Genomic DNA, 18,003 nt, shown 5'->3' with positions numbered 1-18,003 from the left:
TCTTCTCTTGCTCTACTTAGAAAGGGCAGCAGTGGGCGATATGGCTTAACAGGATCAACATTTTTCTTTTCCGGTTCCTGCCACGTCATGGCATCAACACCACGTCGTGGCGACTACTCATACTCTTTTTCTTTGACTTTCTTCTCGATTTTCCTACTCAACATCCGGGTTGTTTCTGTTAATGGGAGTCAGATGTGTAACAATTTTCTCACTTCTAGTTGTCATAGCTTGGATGTGAGTTCCTTTTGGGTTTTGTTCGGTGTTTCCTGGAAGTCCTCCCGGTGATCTATCATTGAATTGTTTAGATAGTTACCCAAGTTTCTTTTTGATGTTGTGGATTGAAACTAGTTGATTTCTTAGTAAAACTTGCTGATCTTTTATTAAAACTTGTTGTTCTCTAATTGATGCTTCTGTTTCCTCGTGCCTTTTTTGGATGCGGTTGCAAAACGGGTAAGCATTGACTCGAAATCGGGCTTCGTTTCAGGAACTGGTTCCTCTCTCTGGTAAAAGCCTCTTCATTGTTTTTCATACTTCTCTTCCTTGGCTTTCTTGTACTTATCATAAGGTAACCACTTCTTCTTAGGCTTTCTCCAATCTTTATTATATCGATCACCGCTCGAATAGAAAGCTTATACCTTTTGGTTTTCATTTTCATCAAGATCACACTCTCTAGTTAAATGCGGTTCGTTATAGTTTTCACGCCCTACTCGCATAACATGGATTGTTTGATCCATTTTAGTCATCCTCCTATCCATATTTTGTAACATTTCCAAGACGGCTGACATGTCCTTTGAAGCTGAATTTGCCGATCCCCTTGCCACATCATTTCGCGGGTTATGGTACTCTCTCGAATGTTTAGAAAATTCTTCAATAAGCTCCTTAATTTAAGCGGGATTCTTCTTGGTTAATGATCCTTGAGAATCAAGGAGTTGCCATGTTGTGACATTCACCCCATCATAGAAGATTGAGACTTCCTTTTGCACATTTAGGTCGTTTTGGGGGCAATTTCGAAGTAGTCCCTTGTAGCGCTCCCATGCTTCAAATAGTGACTCACCCAATTGTTGCTCGAAGTTAGCTATAGCTTTTTTTAGTTTAGCCACCTTTGATAGTGGGCACAATTGTTCCAAGAATTCTTTACGTATTTGTGCCCATGTAGTGATTTCACCGGGTGGAAGTGCCTTTAACCAATCCTTGGTTTCTCCCTTGAAAGTAACCAGAAGCATTCTTAACAACACCGTTTCGTGTGGAACATTTGGAATTTTGAAGTAGACGGAGATGTCATTGAATTCATCAAGATGTTTATAGGCATCTTCATCATCTTTTCTGGTGAATAGAATCTCTTTTAGAGCGACAAGGATGTGTCCCTTGAGTTCAAATGTGGCAGTGGCTGGAATGGTGGATTGTACAAGCCCCGGACCGGTGTCGTCACAAATTATATTCTTGTATGCCTCCATGGAAATGTCGATAATTTCTACCATGATGTTGTCGGGTTCGTTCTTGTTCGCTTTCTTTTTAGATTTGTTGTCGCTTTCTTCCTTGTCTATTTCATAATCAACGTCTTCTTTCGTAGGATTCTTCTCAATGCTTTTGTCTTTCGGGGTTTTGCTGGATTCTCCCACTTGCTTTTCCTTCTTCTTACTAAAAACGATTTGAGATTCTTGAAAGGTGATTTCTTTGGTGTGTTTGATTCTCCTGCTTCCTTGTCCTTCTTTTTATGAAACGCGGACTCTGGATCATTAAGTGGTGGTGTCAAAGGTGTGTTCGATCCACGGTTCATAAACTTCTGCAACATAAACAAATAAAATGTGTAAAAAGAACAAAAACAAAAACTAAAAATTAACTGTTACGACATCACGACGTGGTGTTAATGACCACGACGTGCTGAGTCAAACAGAAGAAAAAAACTTAGACAAAAATTTAAAAGCAAATAAACAGAAAATTCCTGCTAAAATAGCAGATTCAAATTAACTAAAAATGCACCGTTCCCCGGCAACGGCGCTAAAAACTTGATGCTTGAAATAATTATGCACTAGTTTATTCTACTAATGAAACTAATTATTAACTAAGACATTATACCTTGTTGAAAATAGTATAGCTCAATAGTCATGTATTGAACACAGGGAACGAAATGTGTAGCTAATTTTTATCCACTACTAACTAAAATACTAATAATTTTAGAAAAACGGTTTTCTCTAGTTTTGCAAGAATAGAAACTTAATTAACAACACTAAACTAACTATCAACTATTAATGCAAATATTAAACTAAAGTAACAAGCACAAAAGACGAATTAAACCAAAGTGATTGAGAGACGTTCGTTTAGCTTTGGATTTACTTGCTATTATGGTTGATTTATGGAAATGTAATGGATTATTGTTTCATTGGTTATCGATTCCTAAAATGACTAGATTAATGTTCACTAATCCTAATCCTTTAGAAAACAAGCTCATTTATACAGTGATTAGGCGGATAAACTAACAAGTTTACTAGTGTTCAGTTTGAGTTAATTTAGACTTATAACGAATTGATTAATTTGGTTTATTAGCTCAATTCAATATATGATTGGTCTTCATATATTAGCTCCTACGATTATTTTCCCACTTTTCTATTTAACCATAGGTTTTGTTCAAAACTCTAGTCCTACAATTTTGCAATTAACAAAAATTCAAGTCCAATTAAGAAAGATGGTCATACAAACCTAATTAAACTCAGCAATAAATAGAGAAAGCAGTTTTCATAAGCATGGAAGGTTCTTTAATAAGCTAAATCAACAAATAACCAATATAACTAAATCCAAACCATAAATCAAACCATAAATAGTCAAGCAACCCTACACTAAACGAAAGTCATAGGTTTTTAGCCCATGATTTTAACAATCAAACACATAAAAACGAAATTCAATGTAATAGACATGATTAAACCTAAGTAAAAATTCGTAATTTAGAGTTGTATTTCCTTAATGCTCCCAATTCCCAAGTTAAAATCGACTTCTTCACTTCCAAGCTTCAAATAAGATACTTGGCCTTCAAAAGTCGATAGTTTCTTCCAGGATAAGTTCCAATTTCGGAGGAGAATGGAATGTATTTATAGTTTCCCGAAAAAGAGATCACCACGACGTGGTAAGGCCACCACATCCTGGTCTTCGTTGTTATCCCGTATTCAACAAGTCTCCTTAGTCAATCTGGAAAGTCCAAATTGTCACGTCGTGGGAAAGTCACCACGACATGGAGAGTGCATTTTTTCTTCTTTTTAAAATCTTCATTCTAACTCCTAACTTACAGCGTCTAGCTTCCAGCTTCCAGCTTCCTTTTCGTGCCAAGCATGTCTTTTACCCCTACAACACAATACTTAGCAAATTGAGTACCTTTTGTTCTATGAAGGGCATAAAAATAATTACAAATATTAAGATATGATGTAGAATTATATGTATAGATATGCACATATCAACTGAACTCTGAATTAATTGGAGAACTAACCATCTAATCTGACCATAGACCTTCCAAACGATACCCCTGAATTGACCCCATCAAAGAACCGGAACAACAACCGAACAAACTAAAATCCGCTCAGCAAGATACGACCGACTAATGACTCTTGGCATGCAAAATGGCAACAATTCTTGATGATATAACCCAGGTAATAACAGATACTGATAATAATCAAGATTTCCAAGAAATATAGATACTGATAATAATCAAGAAGAAATCAAAGATTACATCCCCGCAATAGCATCTGATGAAATCATGGCCTCTCCTAACTGACATTGCAATGCCCGACTCCACGCTGATGGGGCTCCAGCCCTATCCTCACGACCGTCAGTGATCCTCAGAGTAATCGGAGCAAGTGCACTCACTGCTCCGCCCCTCAACATCAGACATTCGGCCTTCTTGTGACCCACTTGATTGTAGTGAAACACATCGGATCCGACCCACATGGACAATCCCGACTAAAATGACCCATCTGACCACAACTGAAACATCCTCGGCCTTTCTCCCGATATCCTCCCTCATGGGTCCTCCCATACAGGGCACACCCTATTCTCAGCTTCCACCTCGCCAACACCCTCTCCTGTATCCCTAACCCTAGATTGGGCCTTGTGAGCAAAAAAAGAACATGTTTTTAAGTTCTATGGAGTGTTCTTGGTTCACCTTGGAGAAGAAGGAACTCATTGTAGAACTGTTGGTTGCCTTGAAGCTTGTAAATCCGGACTTTGTTCACCTTGATCTTTCTCCTAGAGGTATAAAGTTTGAATCTTGATGATGAAATTGTCAGATCTTGCTAATTTTGAGTGTCATGAGCTTTTGGTAATTTTAAGTTCATAAAGTTTAGATCTTGAAGGTTTGTGACATTGTTATGGATAAAGTTGGAAACTTTATCCATCTAAACATCATTTTGATTTAGATCTGAAGGTTAGAGACTTGGACTTAATGGATTAAGTTGAAAAAGATGCACTTATGGGCCCCTCTGAGACTTAAAGACTAGATCTTGTTTGTTGGGACCATTCTAACTGATAAAGTTGAAAACTTTATCCATTATGGAACTATTACAAACCATAAAAATGTGATCTTGGCCCTTCCATCCCTTCCATAAAAGAGTTGTGATGTCTTATTAGGTCAAGAACTTAGGGTTTTGGTCATTAAGCACTTTATAACCGTGCAGAGTCATAAAGTTGGAAACTTTATGACGTAGGACATCATTTTGGGCTTAAATCTGAGTTTTGGATGTAAGGAATTAATATAATAAGCTCTTAATGGAGTTTTGGGATTGGGCTGCATAGGTTGGGCATACCTGGTGGTACGTTGTGCGTACGCGGTTAGCGCCCCGCTTATGGTCAACATCAGAGTATGCTGGACGTACTCTCTTGGTACGTAGGGCGTACTTTTCTTGGAAGGAATATTGACTTTTTCACCTTGAATGTTAACTTTGACTTTGACCAGGGATGACCAAGTTTGACATAAGGGCATTTTAGGTAATTTGAGTTATAGTTTGAGATTTGGGTTCGTGTTAATTGTATAGGTGACCGGTAGAGATAGCTTTTAGAGCAGTGATCGGTGCAACTATTCTTTCAGACTGTAAGATGACTTTTTCTCACTATATCCATGTGTCGAAGGCACCAATTCTGTCCCATTACTTGTTATGTGGAATGCTAGTTGTCTTTGTGATGCTTGCATGAAATACCATGATCTGGCCCCTAGCAATTGTATGAAAGGCAATGGGGGTAGCCCATGACACTTGTATGTAAGACCGAGATTTGGCCCTCCGCATTGCAAGGAAAGACCATGGGGGTAGCGCATGAGGCTTGTATGTAAGACCGAAATTTGACCCTTGACATTGGAAGGAAAGATCATGGGGGTAGCCCATGGCATTTGTATGTGTTGGTATGTGGTAGTTTTGGGAACTCGCTAATCCTTGTGCTTACAATTTCATATTTATGGTTTTAGGTACTTTCTGATCAAAAGGGAAGGGCCCGGCGTGACTGCACAGCATCCCCCAGAGTTTTCCGCATTGGCAATTAATGATATTATTATGATGTTAACTGTTGGATTAATGTCTAAGTCCATAACTATATTTGGTATGTACTTGACCCGACCCGGCATGGTCAATTTGGGTTGCACTTCACCGGCACAATTTATATGAATAGTCTTTTGAGAATAGTATATTTATGATTTATATTAATATATTATAAGTTCTAATATATTAATATGGAATCATATTATTTAATTAGTATTGATCAAGAATTAATTTAGAATTAATTAAGTGATCAAAAAGAACTAATTAAATATGGACTCTTATATATATGGAATGGGCCAAGTTCATTTAGGTTGGGCTAAGCTTTTATGGATGGTCCATGGAGCTTTTAACCCATGGATCCTATGTAAATGAAAGGTCATGGGTATTAGGGTTTACATGGATGTAACCCTAATCCTCCATAATATATAAAGGGGTCCTTGGCTCACAAAATTGGCACAAGTGTGTGAAAATAAGAGTGGGCCGATTTTAGTGTGCATACATATTCTCTCAAGTTCTTCCAAGGTGTTTTGGTGATTTGTGATTCCATTTGAGGCATCCACACTATTGGGGCTAAGCTCTTAAAGCTTGAAGACATCAAGCTACATCAAAAGGTATGTCATCTAACTAGAACTTTGTAGTATAGGTGCTTCATAATATGCTAGTTAGGATGAAACCTTGGAATAGTTAATATTTGCATGTATAATAGAGAAAACATAGATCCAAGGTTTATAGGGTTGCATGTACACCATAGGAGTGTTAGAATCCTCAAAACCCAACAGTGGTATCAGAGCCATGGGTTGTTTTCTGTTATATTGATGCAAATGTTTTATTTTCAAGTTGGAAAAAAAAGGAAAAAAAAAACATGACCTTTGTCAAATTTTAAGATAATTACTTGTTTTTGTGAAAAACTAATTATTTGTAAAATTTGAATCATTTGCTATATGAGTTGAATTAGGTCAAATTTAGTAAAAGATAAAATGATACGATTATTTTATTAGTTTTAAAAGTTTGATCTAAAGAGTTTTTTGAAACCTCCATAAGTTATGGATATGAAAAGGTTTTTAAAAAAAATTGATTCAAAGTTTTTTATGGAGTTATAAAACTTGGTCTTAATGCTTTAAAGAATTTCATAACTTGTTCTTAAGTTATGGAACATGAAAAGTTTCATCATAAAACAAGTATTTAACTCCATAAGTTATGGAATCCAAAAGTTTTCAAGAGTTACAAAACTTGCCCTCAAGTTTTGGAATTTGGAAAAAGTTTTTTATGATAAAAAAAAAAAGAATTGAATTCTAAAACTCTTGGGTTCATAACTTAAACAATTAATTAAATGGTTTTAATTTTGAATTTAATAATTGGAATTATGATGTTTTTATTGAATAATTCAATTAACTCTTATGGACTTTATTAATAGATAATTAAAGTGTTTAATTAAAAGAGAATTAATAATTCCATAATGACATGGTTTAAATTTAATTAAATTAAGAGTATAGTTTAATTAATAGATTAAACCACCAAGTATTTTAAATGTCTAAAATACACCCTTATACTATTATAATATTAAAAGTTTAATATATTATATGTATAAGAGCAAGTCGTCTTACCATTAGTAGGCCTCATTCACGAAGCCGGTCTATAAGGGGGTATAAGGTTACTGCCTATAAAATGGCAGTTTAATGGGTGTCCACTCTCACCCACCGCTTCCTTGACTGGTGGAGGGTCGTTAGTCGAACAGGTAGGACACGGACTATAATTCTCCCTTCATTATAAGTATAATGATAAATACTAAGTAACTCAACACTTATAAATTCTCAATCTTAGTTACTTAGGAAAATGTGAATAAGGTGCTAATCCATGAAATTACACTTTGCACTTTGTTTAAGCTGTTAGTGGAGCGTGTGTGGTTAACCGGCAGACTAACCTGGACTTAACAAGGTAGGCAAAGGGTAACTTAATGTTTATCATAGTATCGTTGGAGCGTGTGTGGTTAACCGGCACATCGATTGAGGGGTAAATATTAATGGTACCAAGTATATTTGCATGGTTACTGCACACCTTGTTTTGTGATCCTCGGCATCCCAGTCACAAAACCTGAAGGGCACACTCGAGATTGAAACATGTCATTGAAAAGTTCAATGAATCTCAAAATAATCTAGGAGTTTCAAAACCAATTAAAACCTAATAATACATTTCGTTTATCTTGGTGGAATTTGGTGAATCGTCATTCACCTACCTTCAAATATTTTATAGCTTGGATTACGGCATCCCTCTTCCAAGTTATAAAATAGTTTGTTGGGTCCTAGCCTTAATATATGATATTGGGTGTTATATTAAGGACTTAAATCAACTTTACGTGAATTTCTCCCATTGTTGATGTCTGGTTTAGACAACAATGATCTTCCCAAACCAAGCTTTCCTAATGAATATGACTTCTCGAGTTTGGCTCATGGAAGTCATACTTCTCTTTCTCCACCTCCTCCAATTATTCTCCCTAACCCACAAGTTCAAGGTCACTCAAGCCCTAATCGCAAGCAAGGTCTATGTGTGATCACATCTTGGAGATGAAGTCACATATTGACAAGCCGGGAGAGTTGGGTGTCAAAGTCTTGAGAAAGTTGGATGTTCAATCACTTTCTAAGTCACATAATGAGTTCCTTTGGGACTACTATGAAACAGACTATGACATGAACCTTAATGATCATATCTATTTGCTTGGTGCTGCTGAATCAGCAATGATTTGGAACGATAGTAAAGCAAATTTGATTAGAAGATCAACTTCCCAAAAACATTATGGACAGTGACAATGGTGACACTGGAAATCCAGAAAAAGCATTCTCTTCCCAATGGAAAGGGATTGGCCATAGTCAACCCGGTTGACCAAATGGTAAAGAGAAAGGCAAAGTCTGAGATAGTCCCATTACCAAAGGGTCCATATGTTTATTTTGCCAAAGGAAGGGGCGTTGATTGCAAAGCTGCCAAATTTACCTAAGGATGTTAAAGTCAATAAGTTTGACTCTACATCAGGTAAAGCCCATTATCTAACTCTGTTAAGTTCTATTCTGAGATCCTCATTACATGATGTGACTGGGTCACATGTTGATGTTTTAAGAATCAAAGAATAGAGAGAAATCTTAAAGGAAGTATATGCTGATTCTGATCGCGAAGGTGGATTTCGATTGCATCAGAATTTTGAGCAGTTGCTTAAGAAGTTATGATATATTGCTAAGGAATAGATAACAACAATTTTCCATGTGGATTGTAAGGATAAGTTTTTCCGCAAAGTTTTAAAATAAAAGAAAATTGTTTAATTTTATTTATTTGAAGTATCCTTACAATGGCATTTGTGGAAAATTGTTGCTTATATGATTCCACTGACAGCAATATTGGAAAATGGATTTGATTCTTTCATTTGTGGTAGTGTCTAAATTTACCAAATCAGGAAAGTTCCTCATCACCCAAGTTTCAATTGGACCGAAACTTGAAATCATGCAAGTTGAATAGTATGATGAATGAGAACTTTCAAGCATTGGAAAATCAAGACTAATTACTTGTTCACATGGATGTGTGAGTCAAGTGAAGGAGTAAAGGGATCGAGTACACATTCTTGTGCACTGGTCATGTCCACCACAAAGCTCGTTAAGACTATTTGATTTACTAAAGTTTAGTAAATATGGTTATACTTACAAATTTAAGTATAATTCTGAAACATTGGAAAAGTCTCAATGTATGGTAGAACGAATGGGAAGAATCAAATTAGGCAGAAAGATAAAAGTTTCTCAAATCTGAAAAGATGGGAGAGTACTTTAGTATCATGTTTGTGATCATCTTAATGATTTAGAAATCATATCACAATTAGTCCTCTAAAGGTCATCTTAGTGCATTCTTATGACTAAGAAGAGGAGTCATGAATTGTTGAAATGGTTAGATCAGGAAGATGAGTCATACTTCGTTCCAAAACAATTCTTAGAGTCATACTCCAAGATTGTAGCTTGAGTGACATATCTTAAAGAAAGGTTTAAAACACTTGTCAAATGTAGGAGTAAAAGTGTCCTACTCTTGTACATTTGAAATTTGTAAGTTGTGATGTTTTGGATAAAACAAAGACCAACTAAGGCCAATTGTGTGAAGTGTTTGTCTTGATAAAGAATCCGCACTATCTCTTGAATATTTGGCAAGATAGTCTTATATGTCAAGAGGATAGTGGGAGTCTTAAAGATCCTAAAAAGAATTTCAAGAACTAATCAAGAATAAAACCTGAGGTTCTTCACTAGCACACGACTTGAGGTTTATAACCTATCGTGTTAACATATTCTGTGCCCATTCCAGTTAAAGTTGGCTTTGCATAGGAGTTCTGAAAGTTCTCAATTGGTTGCATAACAACTTGGAAGCAATGGCAGGCCCTGTACTGCCAGGTGGCAAGAAGTTAAGATTGCATAAGTTCAGTCCATATGAGTTTGGATTTGTCATTATCCTTGTCTTGTGACAATGGTTTTGACGATTCACATGGATAAGAACACATACACCATAAAATCTAAGGGTCATAAGGTTTCTCTCTGATTCATGAAAATGATGGTGAGGAAACACTTCCACCAAGTAGATTTGAAGCAGATGGCAAAAGGTCTAAACAATTGAGACTATGATTACGGCATCCCTTTTCATAGTTCTGAAATTGTTTAGACACACATGCATGCTATCTAAGGAAAGGTGTATGATTTTGATAAAGTTTTATCAAAGCATCTCGTATCAGAAATCTGAACTTTGGTAAGAAAGTCAATAAAGTATTGATTTCTAGAAGTCCAGTTGATTTCTGAGTACATGTCAAAGCTAGTGGGAGCATAAGTGTTATGCTAATAATCATCATGTTAGTGGGAGCATGATAATTATTGTTAGTGTTGAAAGTTAGCAATGTTAATTATAGAAAACAAAAGTTTCAATTCGTGAGGCTGCAGGGATTGAAAAAGTTGTTTTGCTATAATTAAGGGAGAGGATATACTTCATTTCAGTTCTAAAGGCTTAGATTGAGACCTTAATCATCTTTAGTCAAGAATATATATATATATATATATATATATATATATATATATATATATATATATATATATATATGAATTTCATGTTGGATTGGTTCAACTTAAGGAAATTCTATATATTGCATTCTCAAAATTCGATTATGATTACGGCATCCCTCTTCATAGTCAAATTTTGAAAACATGGCAAATAAAAATATTGTAGCAAAAGACTGGTCTAGAATCATGTCTTTATGTGAGACATCATGAATCGTGTACCATTTGCTTTGGGTACAGGATCGATTGCATGTGCTATAATATTTGTCATTTCTAAATTTTTCCAAATGCCCAGAGGCATTAAGAAGGGAAAAGGTCTAGAATTGGATATGACTAAAATGATTAAGCAATTGTCGAGGACAATCTGAGGTTTACCAAAGATTGGTTGCTCAGGGACAGTTGGAATTATAGTGCTAATTTTGGAAGGACCATATTGACATATTCTGAAAAGAGGCATCTCTTATTCAGAAGTGATAGTCAAAATGAGAATATGGAGTTGTCTCCATAGGTGGAAGTTATCTGTGTAAGATTAGAAAACTTAATGCAAGAAGCATGTCCAAAGCAATGTACTTTGAATATGAGACTTAGTTTCCATGGAGTTGATCTCCATTGGAATACCTTATAATGGCTGTTGACAAGTCTTTGTGACTTTGTACATATTCATTACAGGAGGGTCAGTGCATATAAGTTTAAAATCTAAACAGATTTCGATAAATGATAGGAATTTGAAATTCTCACATTTTTCGATAAGGATTTGGGAGTGTGAAATTAGAATCATTGAAATTATGTTCAATTGGTTTATTTCACAAAGTAAGGATCATAGACAAACATAGAGTGCATACTTGGTGTATGGCAAAGCTATTGTTTAAGAAAAACATAGTGTACATGCTTGGCGCATGGGACAACTAGTGTTTTTAATTCAAGTATAAAGTTGATAAAACCGAAACAATGAATAATGAGTAATCAGTATGGTGATAAATAAAAGTGTTTATTTATATTCATAGGGTTGGATACCATATATGATTCATTTATTCTTGTGTTTCACTTTGCATGTTTTGACTTCCAGAATAACTAAGTCGCTCTTCCTGAATGATTAAGTTATTCAAACCATCCACAGTCGGTCATATGTTGGAAGTAGATATGAATCAAGACTGTCATGGGTTGGTTTGTAGAGGTCCAAGTTGGTGGACAAAGTAGTGCTACAACACTCATGAGTGCTCATAAGTTCTGAGTATTGGATTCAACCCGCACTCATTTGAATCACTTCATGGATTTTATCACGAGTGATCATGAGACGATAATATCTTATATTCTTCAAACCTAGAGATATGAGTTGTTACTATGAGTTGGTTATACATTGATTGCACGAAAACGCATTTGGTAACTCGATGTTATAAAACGTGCCTTTGTGTATGATTCAACAAGTAGTAGAACAAGCCATATGAGTCGAAGTTTATCCATTCCTTTTACCTTCGGGATAAAAGCGATATCTGTGGGCCCCTCGATGATTTAGCGATGACACATGTGAGTGCTTGACCAAGCCAGGACTGATTTGATTTGTTCAATCAGTCAGTCATCATAAATCGAAAATCGGGAAACAACAAATGGACAAAGAGAATGATTATAATCCATGTCTCAGTCCATATGATATCTAAAATGGAGGAATATATGATCCCTTATCTAATGGACAAGTCATTGACAAGGTCAGAGTTCGACAGCGGCTTTAAGAGCTACGATTGCCAGTTAGGTTTTGAAGTCATACTCAATAATAGTTTTAGACTTATCCAAGTGGGAGACTGTTGGATTAATGTCTAAGTCCATAACTATATTTGGTATGTACTTGACCCGACCCAGCATGGTCCATTTGGGTTGCACTTCACCGGCACAATTTATATGGATAGTCTTTTGAGAATAGTATATTTATGATTTATATTAATATATTATAAGTTCTAATATATTAATATGGAATCATATTATTTAATTAGTATTGATCAAGAATTAATTTAGAATTAATTAAGTGATCAAAAAGAACTAATTAAATATGGACTCTTATATATATGGAATGGGCCAAGTTCATTTAGGTTGGGCTAAGCTTTCATGGATGGTCCATGGAGCTTTTAACCCATGGATCCTATGTAAATGAAAGGTCATGGGTATTAGGGTTTACATGGATGTAACCCTAATCCTCCATAATATATAAAGGGGTCCTTGGCTCACAAAATTGACACAAGTGTGTGAAAATAAGAGTGGGCCGATTTTAGTGTGCATACATATTCTCTTAAGTTCTTCCAAGGTGGTTTGGTGATTTGTGATTCCATTTGAGGCTTCCACACTATTGGGGCTAAGCTCTTAAAGCTTGAAGACATCAAGCTACATCAAAAGGTATGTCATCTAACTAGAACTTTGTAGTATAGGTGCTTCATAATATGCTAGTTAGGATGAAACCTTGGAATAGTTAATATTTGCATGTATAATAGAGAAAACATAGATCCAAGGTTTATAGGGTTGCATGTACACCATAGGAGTGTTAGAATGCTCAAAACCCAACAGTTTAAATGATATATTCTCTTTGATCGGTTTTGGAACAACTCGTTTGTATGATTTATTGTTTTAAAAAATGAAAAAAAATAAAAATTTACCTTGGATTTTCGCGTCGTTGCACAAGACACATTATTTACGTGGTTCGGTCCTGGTGCCTATGTCTACGGGCAGGATGAGAGTATTTTTTTATTTCAGATCTCTCAAATAGAGGTTACAAGTACAGTTACGCAGAGATTCGCCTATCACTCTTGAATTCATGATATAAAATGACCTAGCATGCATCCCTATTTATACTAGAGGGATCAGACCTAAAACCCTAATGGGCCAAGCCTATTGGCCCATAGGTCCATAAAAGGTGTCAAAAAATCATAATACATTAAGAGAGATCTTCTGGAACATTCATTCATGTCATATAACCCTTGGGCATCAGCAACACACATGATGGAGCACCTTATGTGATAGTGGAGAATCATGATGTACAAGTGGCGCATCATGAACACTAATGGCCCAACATCCATCATGATGGCACAACATGGTGTAATCCTTGAGCAATACTAACTTTTGAGCATCCTTGAACGATCTTGAGCATCATAGAGGACCTCATAGCATACTTGGCTCATCAAGGACTAAGATGGTCCATCTTGCGCCATCATGGCGCAACAAGTATACGGATGGCACAACAGGCTTCAAGTGTGGCACAAGAACAACATGATTGGAGCAACAACACCACCTTGGCGTAACAGGAACATACATGGCACAACAAGACCATGCATGGCGCAAGAGCATACTACATGGCACACTAAGAGTACCCCATGGCGCAAGAGGGGGCATAATGGCGCAAAAAGGAATTCCCTTAGCGCAACAACATCCTTCTTGGCCCAACTATTCAACCGATTGTGCAACAAGGTTGCTCCATATCACTCCCAAGTGCTTCAAACCTCTTCTAGGTGCTCCAAAACCCCTTCTATATGATCCGTTTCTTTGGCACTTGATGCGTTCCTTTGTCAGACGATCCATTCCTTTCTCAGATGATCCGTTCCTTTGTCACATGCTCCATGAACCACAAGTGCTCCATTGAGTTCCAAGTGCTCCAAATTCTCCATGAACATGATCTAAATGCTCGAGTCACATTTAACAAGAACCTTGGTGTAGATCTATTATGTAGTGTAATGATTTATGTAGGTCGATATTCTTCATTTGTGGTTGCTAGCTACAACTTCGTCTAACGAGACTAACAGGCGTCAAGTGTTCTTTCTTTGTTACTACACGACTATTCAAGGCATTCGTAATGATCCAGATACCTCCATTACTTGTGCTCTTACGGGGAAAGAACGTTAATAGTGTCGGTTATAGGCTCACCTTAGAACCAAGAAACATATTCTAGAAAAATGTAAGACTATAACGAAATAATCCTTAAATTGGTTAAGTGTCTAATATTAATTCCTTTAGAATACTAAAACTTTATTATGACAAAATTTCTCGTTATCAAATATAATTTAATTAATAAATTTCGCAGGAAAACTAAATTTAATCGTTGAAATTTCATGAATAGTAAAAACGTATTTTTTTTGTTATAAATTACCGGTTTTAAAAGTATTTCGATCTATTGAAAATGCTCAGAGTCAAAGGAAAACATATAAAGCTCACCAACATTATTGTTGACATATTTTTAAAAATGTATGTATCTCTAGGTATCCAAAGTGGCCGGAAGAACACACACCCGATGTGAGAATGAAGAATTTGATTTTCATTAATAAAAAGTTGGCTCTGTGGTAGCCTTTTGTCTCTTTTATGCTTTGCAGGAACTTGTATTTCCACGTTTGGTTCTTGTGGATTTATTAAACAATGTGTTTCTTCATATTCGAATTTTGGAAGAATGCCATGTTATATAAATCCTGGTATTGTTCAATATATGTTGTTTAACTATGATCCAATATGTTTAGTCTCAACCCCGACGTTTCTGCCTGAAAACCTTGACATATTTCTTTGAATTTTAGTAACTTCTTTATTTATAAACTTGTAAATAAGTAATTTACATAAATGGTCCCTTAGGTTTGTTAAAATTTATGAGTTTTGATTAATTTTTTTCTTTTTTGAATAGCAACATATGGACTAAATTTAAAACTTTTTTCTTACAACATGGATAGTTTTGATGATTTAATCATTTTTTTAATCTCAAAATTATACATATCACTCATCTAACTAATTTATAGAAAAACCCTTTAAAAAATATATTGATTCTATTAACAATCTTGAGTTACCAAAGTAGCAAATGTTAACTGATCGGAAAGAAAGTTATGCTTTTATTAACAATAAAAATTGCAAACATCTTCCTTCAATGAATGAAGCTATAAAGAATGGCTTGGACATCTTTATCACAACAATGCAATTGCATAGCTTCTCAAAATGGTTAAAATAAATTCCCAATAAATTAAGGGAAATTGAGTAATCTAACCCTTATAAACGACCATTTTGACAAAAATAACAATTTTTTTGGTAAAATCATCACATTCTCCTGAACACATTGTTCCGGAGAGATATCCAGAATTCCGGAGTACGATTCAGGACAATGGTTCCGTAATACATTTGACTTTTTTTGCGTGTAAGTTTTGCTTTCATAAAGTGTAATACATCTTTCCAGAACACTTATGTAATATATGGTTCCGGAGTATAATGTATAAGTTTTGCTTTCATAAAATGTATAACTTTTGGTTTTATAAAATATAAAATGCAATTAAAATTAACAAACAACTAATAAATACATAAACTAAATAAAGGATCTGTGTGTAGGTCATATTACAAATATGATGTTCAAATTATCTTTGTTCTTGTACCCCAAAATATTTCTGCTAGACGTTTCTATAACCGCCCAAGGACCGGTGGTTTTAACATCTATAGAAATCGATATGTCGGTGATCAACACCTCCAGGAACCAACACAAAAATACCTCACAATCCTCTCTGCTGCCAATCTGTTATGGTACATCTGGGGCCTTTTCGAGGGTCATCGTGAAGCTCAAGAGTGGGATTGAATTAGTTGATTCGGTACCCCAGTAGTTGACTCCCACTAGCAGTTTGTGGATGTTGGCTCTCATACCTATAAACTAATCCTCATTTTCCAAATAGTAGCTACCATTCCAATGACTATCGTATATAGTCATTTGGAATGTCTTCAAATCCAAAGCACCCAAAAACAATGAGCATGTGGTATATTGATTGGAATATAAAGCTACAAAAAAGGTTAGGAATAATTAATTAGTATATAAATACCCAGGTAAAGTAATCCAAAAAAAATTATATCGTATCATACTCTGCCCAAGTTGGGTTAACGGATCCGTCAACAATGTCACTCCAGTCAAATGTATTAGTGTTGAAAGCTGACGACACAACCGTCCACCGAGCATCATCTGATCTACGCTCTACTAGCAATGAGATCCACATCATGATATACTGCTAATTAATTTTTCTGTAGTAAAGTAAGTATTGTTGTTAGAAGCGTATTATGTACTAAGCAAATAATTATATTACTTACATCACATGACAACCATCATCCATGATTATCCGCATATAACCATGTCCAAAACTCAAGCGTAGCAAAACCGGCCAAATAGTTGTGACCAAACAACAACGATCCATCCCCTTTATAAACAGTGTGTACAGTAAGATCTAAGAGATTTTCCAATGGTGTTATTTGTTGTCGTGTAACACCTTTCCTATTTATTTGTATCCACGGTAACTTATACCATATGGACATAACTTTTTGACGCTTAAAACGCCTAAGAGGTGCTGGCGACGGTGTTTTGTATTCATCCCGCGGAATCTCTTTTACATCCGACGAGTGAATAACCAGAGATGGCTGCTCAGGGCCATCATTCAATGGTTGTTTAGGGTCGTCATTCATCGGTTGTTCGGGGGTGTGGAAGACATAATCATGCACCCAAAACTCATTGTCATTGTAGTATCCATGTACAGTTCAATAATGTATACTTGTAAACGATGCAAAAACATAACAACCATAAAAAATAAAATAATTAAAAATGTACCTCCATCTCCTTTGAGGTACCAACATCGTATTCAGGAGACTTATTCATAAGTTTTAGAACCATGGCTAAAGTAGCCTCATGCTCTTCTAAACGCTCCTCCTAAGACCGTAACTGCTCGCGACATTCACGGACCTCATTTTTCAATTGACCGACCTCGTTCTGCAAGTCACTAATAATTATGTCATTGTCAGTTGATGGGTCAGCGGTAGGCGGTGGTGGGTGAGATGGATCATCTATCCGTGCCTTCTTTTCTCGATGCTCATGGGTAGGGGAGTTTTTGGGTGATAGTGTGAGGGAAGGTGCCATGTGAACTTCAGTGTCGCGAAAATCAGTGCGACCAATCCATGATGAGCTAACAATCCACCATTCAGCACGGATCTCATCTTCTGTCGGCTCCAACTTCTGTACGATTCTATTACCCTGCTAACAAAATTATAAAATTATAAATAAACATAAATTATAAAAGAAATAAATATTTAAATAATAAAGTATCCATATGTCGTCGATTTGTAAAAATTGGTTGCAGTGAGTCTTTTGTAATGGCCTTAGTTTTGACCATGCAATAGCTCGAGGAATCACATTCTGTTGTCAGATACCAAACAAATTGCTCACCGGAAAAGTCTGAAGAATCCATATTTGAATGTTAGAAAACAAATAAATAATAAATAGTTAGAATGTTAGCAAACAAAAATAAACAATAATTTTTTCATCATATACTTACCTTAAAAGCATATAAAAACCCTTGGAGGGTGCTAGGTCAATTTTTTTGAGGTTTTTGTTCTCTTTCGGTTCTTCTGGATGTATAAGCTTGTCAACCATATTGAATATAGTATATAGCTATTTGTAC

General features: G+C 35.7%; 1 non-coding gene across 1 annotated transcript; it reads left to right on the top strand.

Moving 5' to 3' along the window:
- Nucleotides 1-987: 987 nt before the first annotated feature.
- LOC145151761 (small nucleolar RNA R71) lies at nucleotides 988-1,094 on the top strand. Its single transcript, XR_013732317.1, has one exon. It is a non-coding gene; the product is annotated as a small nucleolar RNA R71 (small nucleolar RNA).
- The last annotated feature ends 16,909 nt before the right edge of the window (nucleotides 1,095-18,003 follow it).

Source organism: Lactuca virosa, chromosome 1 (assembly GCF_052849685.1).
Source record: "Lactuca virosa cultivar CGN04683 chromosome 1, Lactuca_virosa_CGN04683_v6, whole genome shotgun sequence".
Taxonomy (NCBI): domain Eukaryota; kingdom Viridiplantae; phylum Streptophyta; class Magnoliopsida; order Asterales; family Asteraceae; genus Lactuca; species Lactuca virosa.
This window is presented reverse-complemented; position numbering and strand designations above follow the sequence as displayed.